This window comes from Triticum aestivum, chromosome 6A (assembly GCF_018294505.1).
Source record: "Triticum aestivum cultivar Chinese Spring chromosome 6A, IWGSC CS RefSeq v2.1, whole genome shotgun sequence".
Lineage (NCBI taxonomy): Eukaryota > Viridiplantae > Streptophyta > Magnoliopsida > Poales > Poaceae > Triticum > Triticum aestivum.
Genome location: NC_057809.1, coordinates 286,367,640 through 286,377,902, shown reverse-complemented (window position 1 = coordinate 286,377,902; position 10,263 = coordinate 286,367,640). Strand labels below are relative to the sequence as shown.

At 44.2% G+C, this 10,263-nt stretch overlaps 1 pseudogene; it reads left to right on the top strand.

The window, feature by feature from the left end:
• Positions 1-5,583: 5,583 nt before the first annotated feature.
• LOC123129593 (uncharacterized) lies at positions 5,584-8,875 on the top strand (annotated as a pseudogene).
• Positions 8,876-10,263: the final 1,388 nt, after the last annotated feature.

Sequence of the window (10,263 nt, the reverse complement as noted above, 5' to 3'; positions counted from 1 at the left end):
AGAAACATTATATAGCAAAAGTAGGGCTCGATTGAGTCAAGCTAGGGTGCTCCACAATTGCAAACAAAGACATGGATGGATAGAACACAACAATATCTACAAAACATCCTTACTGATCATGCTCAAAAGAGGCACGGATCACTAGGAAACAACATGAACATATGGCATAAAAACAATAACAGGACAAGGAGTTAGTGAAATTCGAAGTCCCTGAAATCAGCATCATCGAGTAAGCTACTTTGCATGCTTGTGCTAGTCATCACAAAGATCACAAAAATACATGGCATACACCCCTGTAAAGATGGCATGGCATACATCAAAACACATGTAGAGCTCAGGATCATAGCATGCACACATTAATCATGGCAAAAATGACAAGAGTGCATTTGCCAAAACAGATCTGAAACTATCATCAGATAGCCCTCTTCCAACAGCATTTCGGGCAACAAGATGAGCTCAAATGGAAATGATGCAATGAGATGAAATGATGTACTTGTCGAGACGAACATTTTGATATGCTACACGGATGCAGAGTTATGACATGGCGAAGATTGCAAAATAATTAGGGTTAGGAGGGAAAAGTCAACCCCGCGGATTTCAGATCTGGATCGGGATCTCGCCGGAGCACGGACTTCGAGGATGACCGGCCTTCTCATCGGAACAGGAGCTGCTTGCCGGAGAGGGGGTGGATCCGGCCGGCCGAGGAGCTTCGGCGACGCGGGAGGCCGTCGGACGGCGAGGCGCGGCTCCCGCGGTGGTCGGCGACGACGGCTGCGGTGGAGGACGCATGGGGCGGCGCGGCTACCGGCCGGCGTCGAAGGAGATGGCGGTGGCGGTGCTGAGCACGGTGGCGCGGGGCACACCGGCACGGGAGGCGGCGAGGCGCTACGCGGGCGCGCCGGGTCGGGGAGGGCCCGCCCTGGGCCGAACGGGCCTCCGCGGCGGCAGCGGCTGTTGTGCCACGTGGCGCAGCGCGATTGGCGCGGAGGCGGTGGCGTGCAGGTCGGACGTGTCCGGCCGTCCGGATCTCGTCCGGCGGCGCGAGGAGAGGGGAAAATTAGGGTTTCGAAAGGGGAAGATCCGAAAATTCGGGGGGAGTGCCATATATATAGGTGGAGGGAGCTAGGAGAGTCCAAATGAGGTGCGGTTTGCGGCCACGCGATCGTGATCGAACGACCGAGATGATGGAGGAGGTTTAGGTGGATTTTTGGGCCACTTTGGAGGGGTGTTGGGCTGCAACACAGACGAGGCCTTTTCGGTTCCTCGGTTAACCGTTGGAGTATCAAACGAAGTCCAAATGGCACGAAACTTGACAAGCGGTCTACCAGTAGTAAACCAAGGCCACGTGACAAATCTCGTTCCAATCCGAAAACGTTTAACACCCGCACACGAAAAGAGGTAGAAAGGGACACCGGGTGACATAGGAGCGCCGGAATGCAAAACAGACAACGGGGAAAATGCTCGGATGCATGAGACGAACATGTATGCAAATGAAATGCACATGATGACATGATATGCAATGCATGACACGCAAGCAATGACAAGGCAACAACAGCGAATAACTGGAGGACACCTGGCACATCGGTCTCGGGGCGTTACATAAGGGTAGAAAACATGTTGTGTTTGCACCTAGAGATCTTGTTTGGTTACATTTGCGTAAGGATAGATTTCCTAATTTGCGCAAATCAAAGCTAATGCCACGTGCTGATGGTCGTTTTAAGGTGTTAGAGAAAATAAATGATAATGCATATAAACTTGAGCTGCCTGCAGATTTTGGGGTTAGTCCCACTTTTAACATTGTAGATTTGAAGCCTTATTTGGGTGAGGACGATGAACTTTCATCGAGGACGACTTCATTTGAAGAAGGGGAGGATGATGAGAACATAAATACCATTGTTACACCCACAGCCACTGCTTCTATACATAGTGGACCAATTACTAGAGCTCGCGCACGCCAATTGAATTATCAGGTACTTTCGTTTCTTGGTAACGATTATAATGTTCATGAGAATATGATGCTGCCTAAATTGGATACATTTGTCTTGCTTATAAATGAAGGGCCTAGCTTGGACAAGAAAGATGAACCTTGGAACAAGTTCAAGCGTGGAGATGATGGCATGCGCAAGGGGATCCAGAACGGAGTTACAAGTGATGATTTCAGGACTGTAAAGCCGCCATAAGGAGTGCATGAAGCCTTGGACGAAATATACAAGACGCCACTTCATAAGTTTCGTCCAGAGGCTATTTTAGGTGCTGCGTCACCTTATTATTGGGCCAGGCCCATGTATTTTCGAAATACTTAAGTATAGGCTGTTTTTAGAGTCCGTATGTGTGGGGAAACAAGAGTTAGGGTTGGTTTCGGACCCCTCTTCCAAGGGCCACGAAATTCCCCCCTCTTCCTCCATATATACAGCCCTTAGGGCGTCGTTTAGACTCTGGGTTTTGTTTAGATTAAAAGTTCGCCATAGCTGCAACTTCACGTACTTCGTTTGTGTCCAACGACCAGACCAAGACGTCACAGAACCCCACCTTGATCAATAAAGCTTTCATCTTATATTCGCAATATCCAGATTGCAATCTCAGTTTCTTGCTTGTTCTTCATTTGCTCACAGGAAACATGCCCTCGTGATCAGGTTGATCGTGCTCCGGCGTGGTCAATAACCCCTCGGAGTTGGTTTAGCGATTGCTAAGGCGCGACGTCCTCGCACGTTCGTAGTTGGATCGTCAAAGTCGACTTTCTCTAAAACGATAGCCACCATCTCATCGAAAGACGGGACACCTTTGCCTCTATCATCCAATCATCCATGTAAGCACGGCTTCAATTTTTATTTTCTGTCCAAATTGGCACATTGCAAAGCAAGTGCTATCTAGACACCTCCTGTTGTCCTCAAACTTTTTGTGCCATCTTACATATACAAATCATTGCCGCATTCCAATATTCAGCTCCATTTGCCTATTAAATCTTCCTCAGCAAATTTCTAAAGTTTCTATCCAGAGAGAAGCTTTGTGAAGGAAGTACAAGCTAGGATTATCCAAATGGTATAAACTTTTTACAATTATTTACTATGCCCAAATTACCATAGTCCACAAAATTTCAGCTCAATCCACTTATCCATTTGAGCCCAGCTTCAACATCCATATTTTTGCCCGATGTGGTACTTTGCAAAGCAAGTGCCATCCAAACTCCTCCATTTGAGCTAAAAATTTGCCAAGAAAGTCTCCCTAGTAGATGATCATCCCCAGCCAAAATGCAGGCCCATTGGCCTTGTGCATTTCCCGTACCGCTAATCAAACACTTGGCTGCTAATTCATGTTTGAGCATAGTTCGGTCTCCTTGTGAGATTCTTCTGTTGTTATTTTCTTCCTAGCATCTACCTGGGGAGTGCCCAAGCCACTAGACATGCCTAGGCCACCCAGAACGCAAGGCAACGCCACGGTCACCTGGTGACCACGCGGCGGGCATGCGAGTTTACGCGCTCTGGAGTTGGGGCCCTCGGCCACCGTCCAAACCTCGATGTATCGCCACCAAACCATGTTTTTCTGATTAAATTGATACTTATGTAACTATAAATGATTTTTGGAACAAACAAATAGCAAACTATAAGGCAGGTGTAGTTCAAATTTGACCCGCTTCCTACTGAATCGGCGGAAATTTGTCTTTTTCATGAGAGGTGGATCAAAACTTTTGAAACCCAACCATTTTGTCAATTGTGCATTAAATATGTACTAGTATTTTATAAAATTGATTTGGTCCACATTTGCAACAAATATATGGTAGGTCCTTCAAAAATAACTCATTATGGGCACTCGAAAAATGGAAAATTGATTTTTCGTCCAAAGAAAATGAAAACTCCCTTAGGCAACATTGTTCGCCATTTCAATATGCACCCTTGTGCACAATATGAGATCATTTGAACAAACTATGCCATGAATGTGGCCATAAGATTGATCATTTGGCTTTGACTTGAAAGCCATGAATCTTCACACATGATAGCTCATTTCTGAGAACACTTTTTAAAAAGAATTACCATATTACAAGTTTATTATTTTTCCTGGTAACTTGGTCACATATAATGACACAATGTGAAGGTTTTCCAATTTTTTGATTTTTTTTGAATTTTTTATGCCCGTTTCAAAATGCGGTCGAAACGGCGGGCTTGACCGTTCTTAGCTAGTTGTTGAATCTTGGAAACCTTTTGATGTTTCTCTGATTAAATAGATAGTTATGTACCTAGAAATGATTTTTGGAAAAAATAAAGAGCAAACTACAAGGCAGCTACAGTTCAAATTTGACCCGCTTCCTACTAAATCGGCGGAAATTTGTTTTTTTCACCAGAGCTGGATCAAGGCTTTTAACACCCAACCATTTGGTCAATTGTGCATTAAACATGGCCTAGTATTTGAGAAAATTGATTTTGTCCAATTTTGCAACAAATATATGGTAGGTCCTTCACAAAAAAAACTCATTTTGGGCACTCGAAAAATGAAAAATTCATTTTTCGTCCAAAGAAAATGAAAACTTCCTTAGGCAACATTATTTTCCATTCCAAGATGCACCCTTGTGCACAATATGAGATCAGTTGAACAAACTATGCCGTGAATGTGGCCATAAGATTTATCATTTGGTTTGAAAATCCATGAATGTTCACACATGATAGCTCATTACTGGTTGAATATTGGAAAAACTTTTGGTGTTTCTCTTATTAAATAGATACTAATGTACCTAGAAATGTTTTTGGAAAAAATAAGGAGAAAACGATGAGGCAGCTGCAGTTTAAATTTGACCTGCTTCCCGCTGAATCGACAGAAATTTGTCTTTTTCATGAGAGGTGGCTCGAAACTTTTAGCACACAAACATTTGGTCAATTGTACATTAAATATGGCCTAATATTTTCTAAAATGGTGTGGTGAAATTTTGCAACAAGTAAAAAAAACTCATTTTGGAAACTTGAAAAATGGAAAATGAAAATTTTTATCCAAAGAAAATGAAAACTTCCTTAGGCAACATTGTTTGCTATTTTAAGATGCACCCTTCTGCACATATTTTAAAAAATTTGGAGTCCAATTTTGCAACTAATATTTGGTAGATTCTCCACATGAATAGAGAGAGTTCATGTTTTTTCTCTGTCCTAATTATTCTGCTCAACTGGGCCGAAAATTGTCCAGCCCAGTCCTGCCTGGGCCTTAGGCCTGTTGGACAGCGGCTCGAGCACAGCCTGCCGTCAGATGTCGACATGATGGTGGGGAGCGCGCGCGTCTGGAATAAAATAGACACTTCCTCGGGAAACCCTAGCCTCCTCCCACTCGATCCCCTCATTCTCTTTCTCGATCCCCTCTGGAAACCCTAGCCTCCTCCCACTTGATCCTCTCTCATTCTCTCTACCGACGCCTACTCCACAGCAAATCGAGCATGCCGCCCGCTCCCTCTCGCCTACGCCGACGCCATCGATGGAGGATGGGAGCAGCGAGGCCATCCAAGATGGCGGGGCCATGTCCGCCTCGTCGGTGGGGACGGAGGCGGCGGCGGTTGTCAGGAAGACGGTGAACCTCAACTCCCCTCCCCGGCGGCGCCGCAGCAGCAAGATGGTGAAGGGACCCACCAGCCAGCGCGTGAGGCTCTATGTCCGTGGCACCATCCTCAGATACAAGAGGTGAGCAGCTACCTCCGCCGGCGCGGCTCTGGTCCTTCTCCCTTGCATGGGTATCTGAATCCGTGGTTGATGAGGACATCAATACCATTGTTACACCCACAGCCCCTACTGTTACATATACTGGACCAATTACTAGAGCTCGCGCATGCCAATTAAATTACCAGGTACTTTCGTTTCTTGGTAATGATTCTAATGTTCATGAGATTATGATGCTGCCTAAATTGGATACATTTGTTTTGCTTACAAATGAAGGGCCTAGCTTGGAGAAGGATGAACATTGGAGCAAGAACACGCATGGAGTTGACGGCATGCGCAAGGGGATCAAGAACGGAGTTACAAGTGATGATTTCAGGACTTTGAAGCCGCCATAAGGAGTGCATGAAGCCTTGGACGAAATATACAAGATGCCACTTCATAATATTCGTCCAGAGGCTATTCTAGGTGCTGCATCACCTTATTAATGGGCCAGGCCCATGTAATTTCGAAATACTTAAGTATAGGCTATTTTTAGAGTCCGTATGTGTGGGGAAACAAGAGTTAGGGTTGGTTTCGGACCCCACCCTCAAGGGCCACGAAATTCCCCTCTCTTCCTCCATATATACAGCCCTTAGGGCGTCGTTTAGACTTTGGGTTTTGTTTAGATTAAAAGTTCGCCATAGCTGCAACTTCGCGTACTTCGTTTGTGTCCAACGACCAGACCAAGACGTCACAGAACCCCACCTTGATCAATAAAGCTTTCATCTTATATTCGTAATATCCCGATTGCAATCTCAGTTTCTTGCTTGTTCTTCGTTTGCTCGCAGGAAAGAGACCCTTGTGGTTAGGTTGATCGTGCTCCGGCATGGTCAATAGCCCTCGGAAGTTGGTTTAGCGATTGCTAAGGCGCGACGTCTCGCACGTTCATAGTCGGATCGTCAAGGTCGACTCCCACAGAAAACGATAGCCACCATCTCATCGAAAGATCGGGACCCTCGCCTCTATCAGTGGTCTTGGTTGGGCACGCAGATCCAAGCAGATCCAAATGAACACCGAGGAGGACGTGGCCTGGTACGGTGCCAAGATGATGGCCTACGTCTACAAGGCCAAGTCCAAGCAATGACACCAACTACCACTGCATCTGGGGCAAGGTCTCCCACCCCCACGGAAACGTTGGCGTCGTCCGCGCCAAGTTCACCCCCGCCGACGCATCTGGTGAGTTGTTGGGTCGAACTGTCGTGTTGCTCTTTGATGTACTGACTTGTGTTGCATGCTGAATGTTGACGGTGTTTCGGGGGATTGATTAATATCTCGCCGGTTGTTTTTTGCTTCTTCATTGGATTAATCCAGATCCTCGGGTCGTCGGTGGTGGCAGCCCTCCCTGACGTCGCCAGCTGCACCGGCTCGTTGGAGGACGCGATGAGCGGACGCAGTCACGCAGAGATGCACCACACGCCTGACTACTTGGTATAATGCAAATATTAGGTTCATTTTGTTTCACGTCGTTTCCTCTATCTAGCTGCACATCGTGCATGGTATCTAGCAATGTAATACCATTCCATGTGTCCTTCACATCATCTAATTAGTGAAACAAGAGGTGCAGAAGCATAACAATAAAAAAGCCCAGTCAATCTCTGACACCACACTACAGTATGTCATGTCAGTATATAACCCCAACATGCAACATGCAGTAACCCAGTGTGGTTGTCTGCATACTCCATCACATGGCCACCCTAAGAAAATGCAGAGAACACACTTGCAGACTAATCAATCATGCATGCCCATATCATTTGCTTTGTTTAATCTTTCTCAGTTTAGCTTACTAATCTCTTGTCTGTGTATTTTTTGCTGACAGAAGGGATCTGGATAGGTTGCAACTAGGAGTAAAATATGCGTCTGAACTGATTCTCTGGTGCGAAAATCGACAACCAAGATCCACTTCAGCTTCGTAGTGACATGTGAGAGATCTGTGGTGGCAAGCGGCACGTGTCTTCTCCCTGGGCATCGGTTCATTTCTAATGTTTGATCCTGGCCATCGGTTGCTTGCCGGGATGGCAGATCCTGGCCATCGAGTAAACTATTTGGAGCTGTACTTGCTAGCTAATTAGCTTCAGACGTAGTTTGGTGGTACCCGCATATGGCAGGCTTGAGATGCTTATAATGTCCGATGTAGAAGTAGCTGACTCGCATGCTTGAGATGTTTTCTCCATGGCTAAAAATAAATATTTGGTTAGGGAAAGCTTCAGTTATGTGTATGGCAGGACAACACCTTTCATTTGATACACTTTGATGCTATTTCTAGCATGAATTTTTATTTCAGACTTGAAACTAGAATTCTGAACAACTAAATTTTTTATTTCCAAGCAGATTCGCTCGCTTGGATTCGATTCCTATACATGCTTGTGTACCTAAACATTCGGTACACTCATTATTATTGTTGTTGTTAACCGTGCAGTCTAAAAAACAACACTCTCATTATTGTGTACCTGATTGTGTATGTGATGATTGCAGTGACGATCTTTGACATTTGAAAGATAAATGACATGTTCATAGTTCTCACCTTGGAGTAGTTGTGATATTGTGTTAAAGAGTCATTTCTCAATTGTTCTACTAAAGTTGTCAACCACTAGCTACAGTTCAAACTACTAGGCTACTGCAGTTCCAGCAAAAAGCAGGGGAGCCGCTCTTTTTATTCTTCACTAATAAATTCTTGTTTGAATGCATATCGTGGGGTGGTGAAGCTGGGAGCCTTTCCTCCCTATAAAAATACTTTGCTGTTCATTATGAGCAGTGCCCTTATATAATTAGCTGCTAGGAGTGTTTATATACTTGATCACCACACCTCTACTGTTCTGGTTACTTTTGCTTTCTTCTATGTAGTTGTCCAGGGCATAACAGTTTGATGTTGGCTTGTTATTGTGTTACTAGACTACTTCCTTGTACTGGCTCTACCATCAGTGACACACCTCTTGGCAATTTTTGTATTACAGATGGCTTAATATTGAACTATTTATCTTGATTTGAAATTGAAATCATAGGGTTCTTTTAATCTTGTTTTGAATTCTTTGTAGTTGCTCCAGGTCCTTCTCTAGTTGTGTTTATAACTGTCTTTGTTCCTTTTTTGATAACAGGACCAGTTTGACACGATTGACTTGTCGGACAACGAGATTGTCAAGTTTGAGAACTTCCCTTTCATGAATCGCCCAGGGAGCCTACGCCTGATTACAACTTACAATAAGAGGGAGTAGGTGACGTCCAGCCCCCAGGGACTCCGCATCCAAGTCTCAGCCGTCCTCCGCAGCAAGGAGCTGAGCCAAAGGAGCAAGCAGTGTTGTTGGTTCCTTCGAGGATGCGTGCTCCTGGTCGAGTCTTGTGGAGAAGCAGGGTGAATCAGGCATCGTCTCACTTGTGCCGTTGTGGTAAGAATAGAACACCACTCTCACTTGATGTGCATGTATTAGTACAACAAAGAATTCTTACATGGTGATTGTTAGCGACACAACAATTATCTTGCAACATAGCTTGCCAAATTGCTTGCTTGCTTACTATATAACCTGTACTGCTAAACATGTTATCCTACTCCATGATGTTGTATCATTTGCAAATACTCCTGGACATCAACTCCCATTAGCTATAATCTGTACCTCTAAAAGAGGAGTATAAACTGGTATTGTATTATGCTTGAGACTTGATCCAAACCACATTAATTGTTGCCAGTGATGTTATTATCTACTCTAATGGCTGATGAATCTATACATGCCATACCATGTGGAATGACTAATGAATATGTACCTGAATACCATGTGTAATGATTGTTATTTTTGCATCGTTTGAACATTTTTTCTGTTATATAGTTTCTCACTCATGATTGATCTACTGCCAGGCGAATGAGGTTTTCAAATGTTGAAGGAGGAGGACAATAGGAACTTCTGTTATTTCTTATCATCTAAATTTATGTTTTAATTTTCTTTGTCATAGAATAGTTTTGTTTGGCACTTACTATTCTTGGGATGTAAACATATGCATTGCTGGAATGAATGGTTGTAATATTATAACATTGCATGTTGCTTTGAAAATGTATCAGAACTGGGCTAGGCCCAAGATAGCTTGTGGTGTGATGTGTTGTAATGTCAATGGCATAATATTTTTTTGGATTGGATCAATTTTTTCGGAACTGGGCTAGGCCCAAGTTATATTGTACAATTATTTTTGATGGAAAAACATGAGAGTCCCAGCAAAGAAATGGCCCAGAAAAATACATGATCCAAAAGAAAATCTGCTGTTAAAAGGGCCACACAAAGAAATTAATAAGGCTAAATTGTTGGGCCAGGCCCATGTAGCTAATAAAAGCACAGGAAAAAATACATTAAATAGGCTGAATTGTGGCTCGGCCCATGTAAAACACCGAATTGGACCGGGCTGAACCTTATCCACGTCAGCTTGCCACGCAGGATCCTCCGTGGCCTGGGGAGGCTACTAGTGACCAAAAATTTGGTCGTGGAACCAACGACCTTTTACATATCACAGAGAAGGTCGTTAATTTCAGTTTACGACCGCCAACTTTTGACCTTCTGTTTTTTGTCACAAAAAGGTCACAAATAAAAAACAATGACCTTTCAATGACCAATAGTGATGG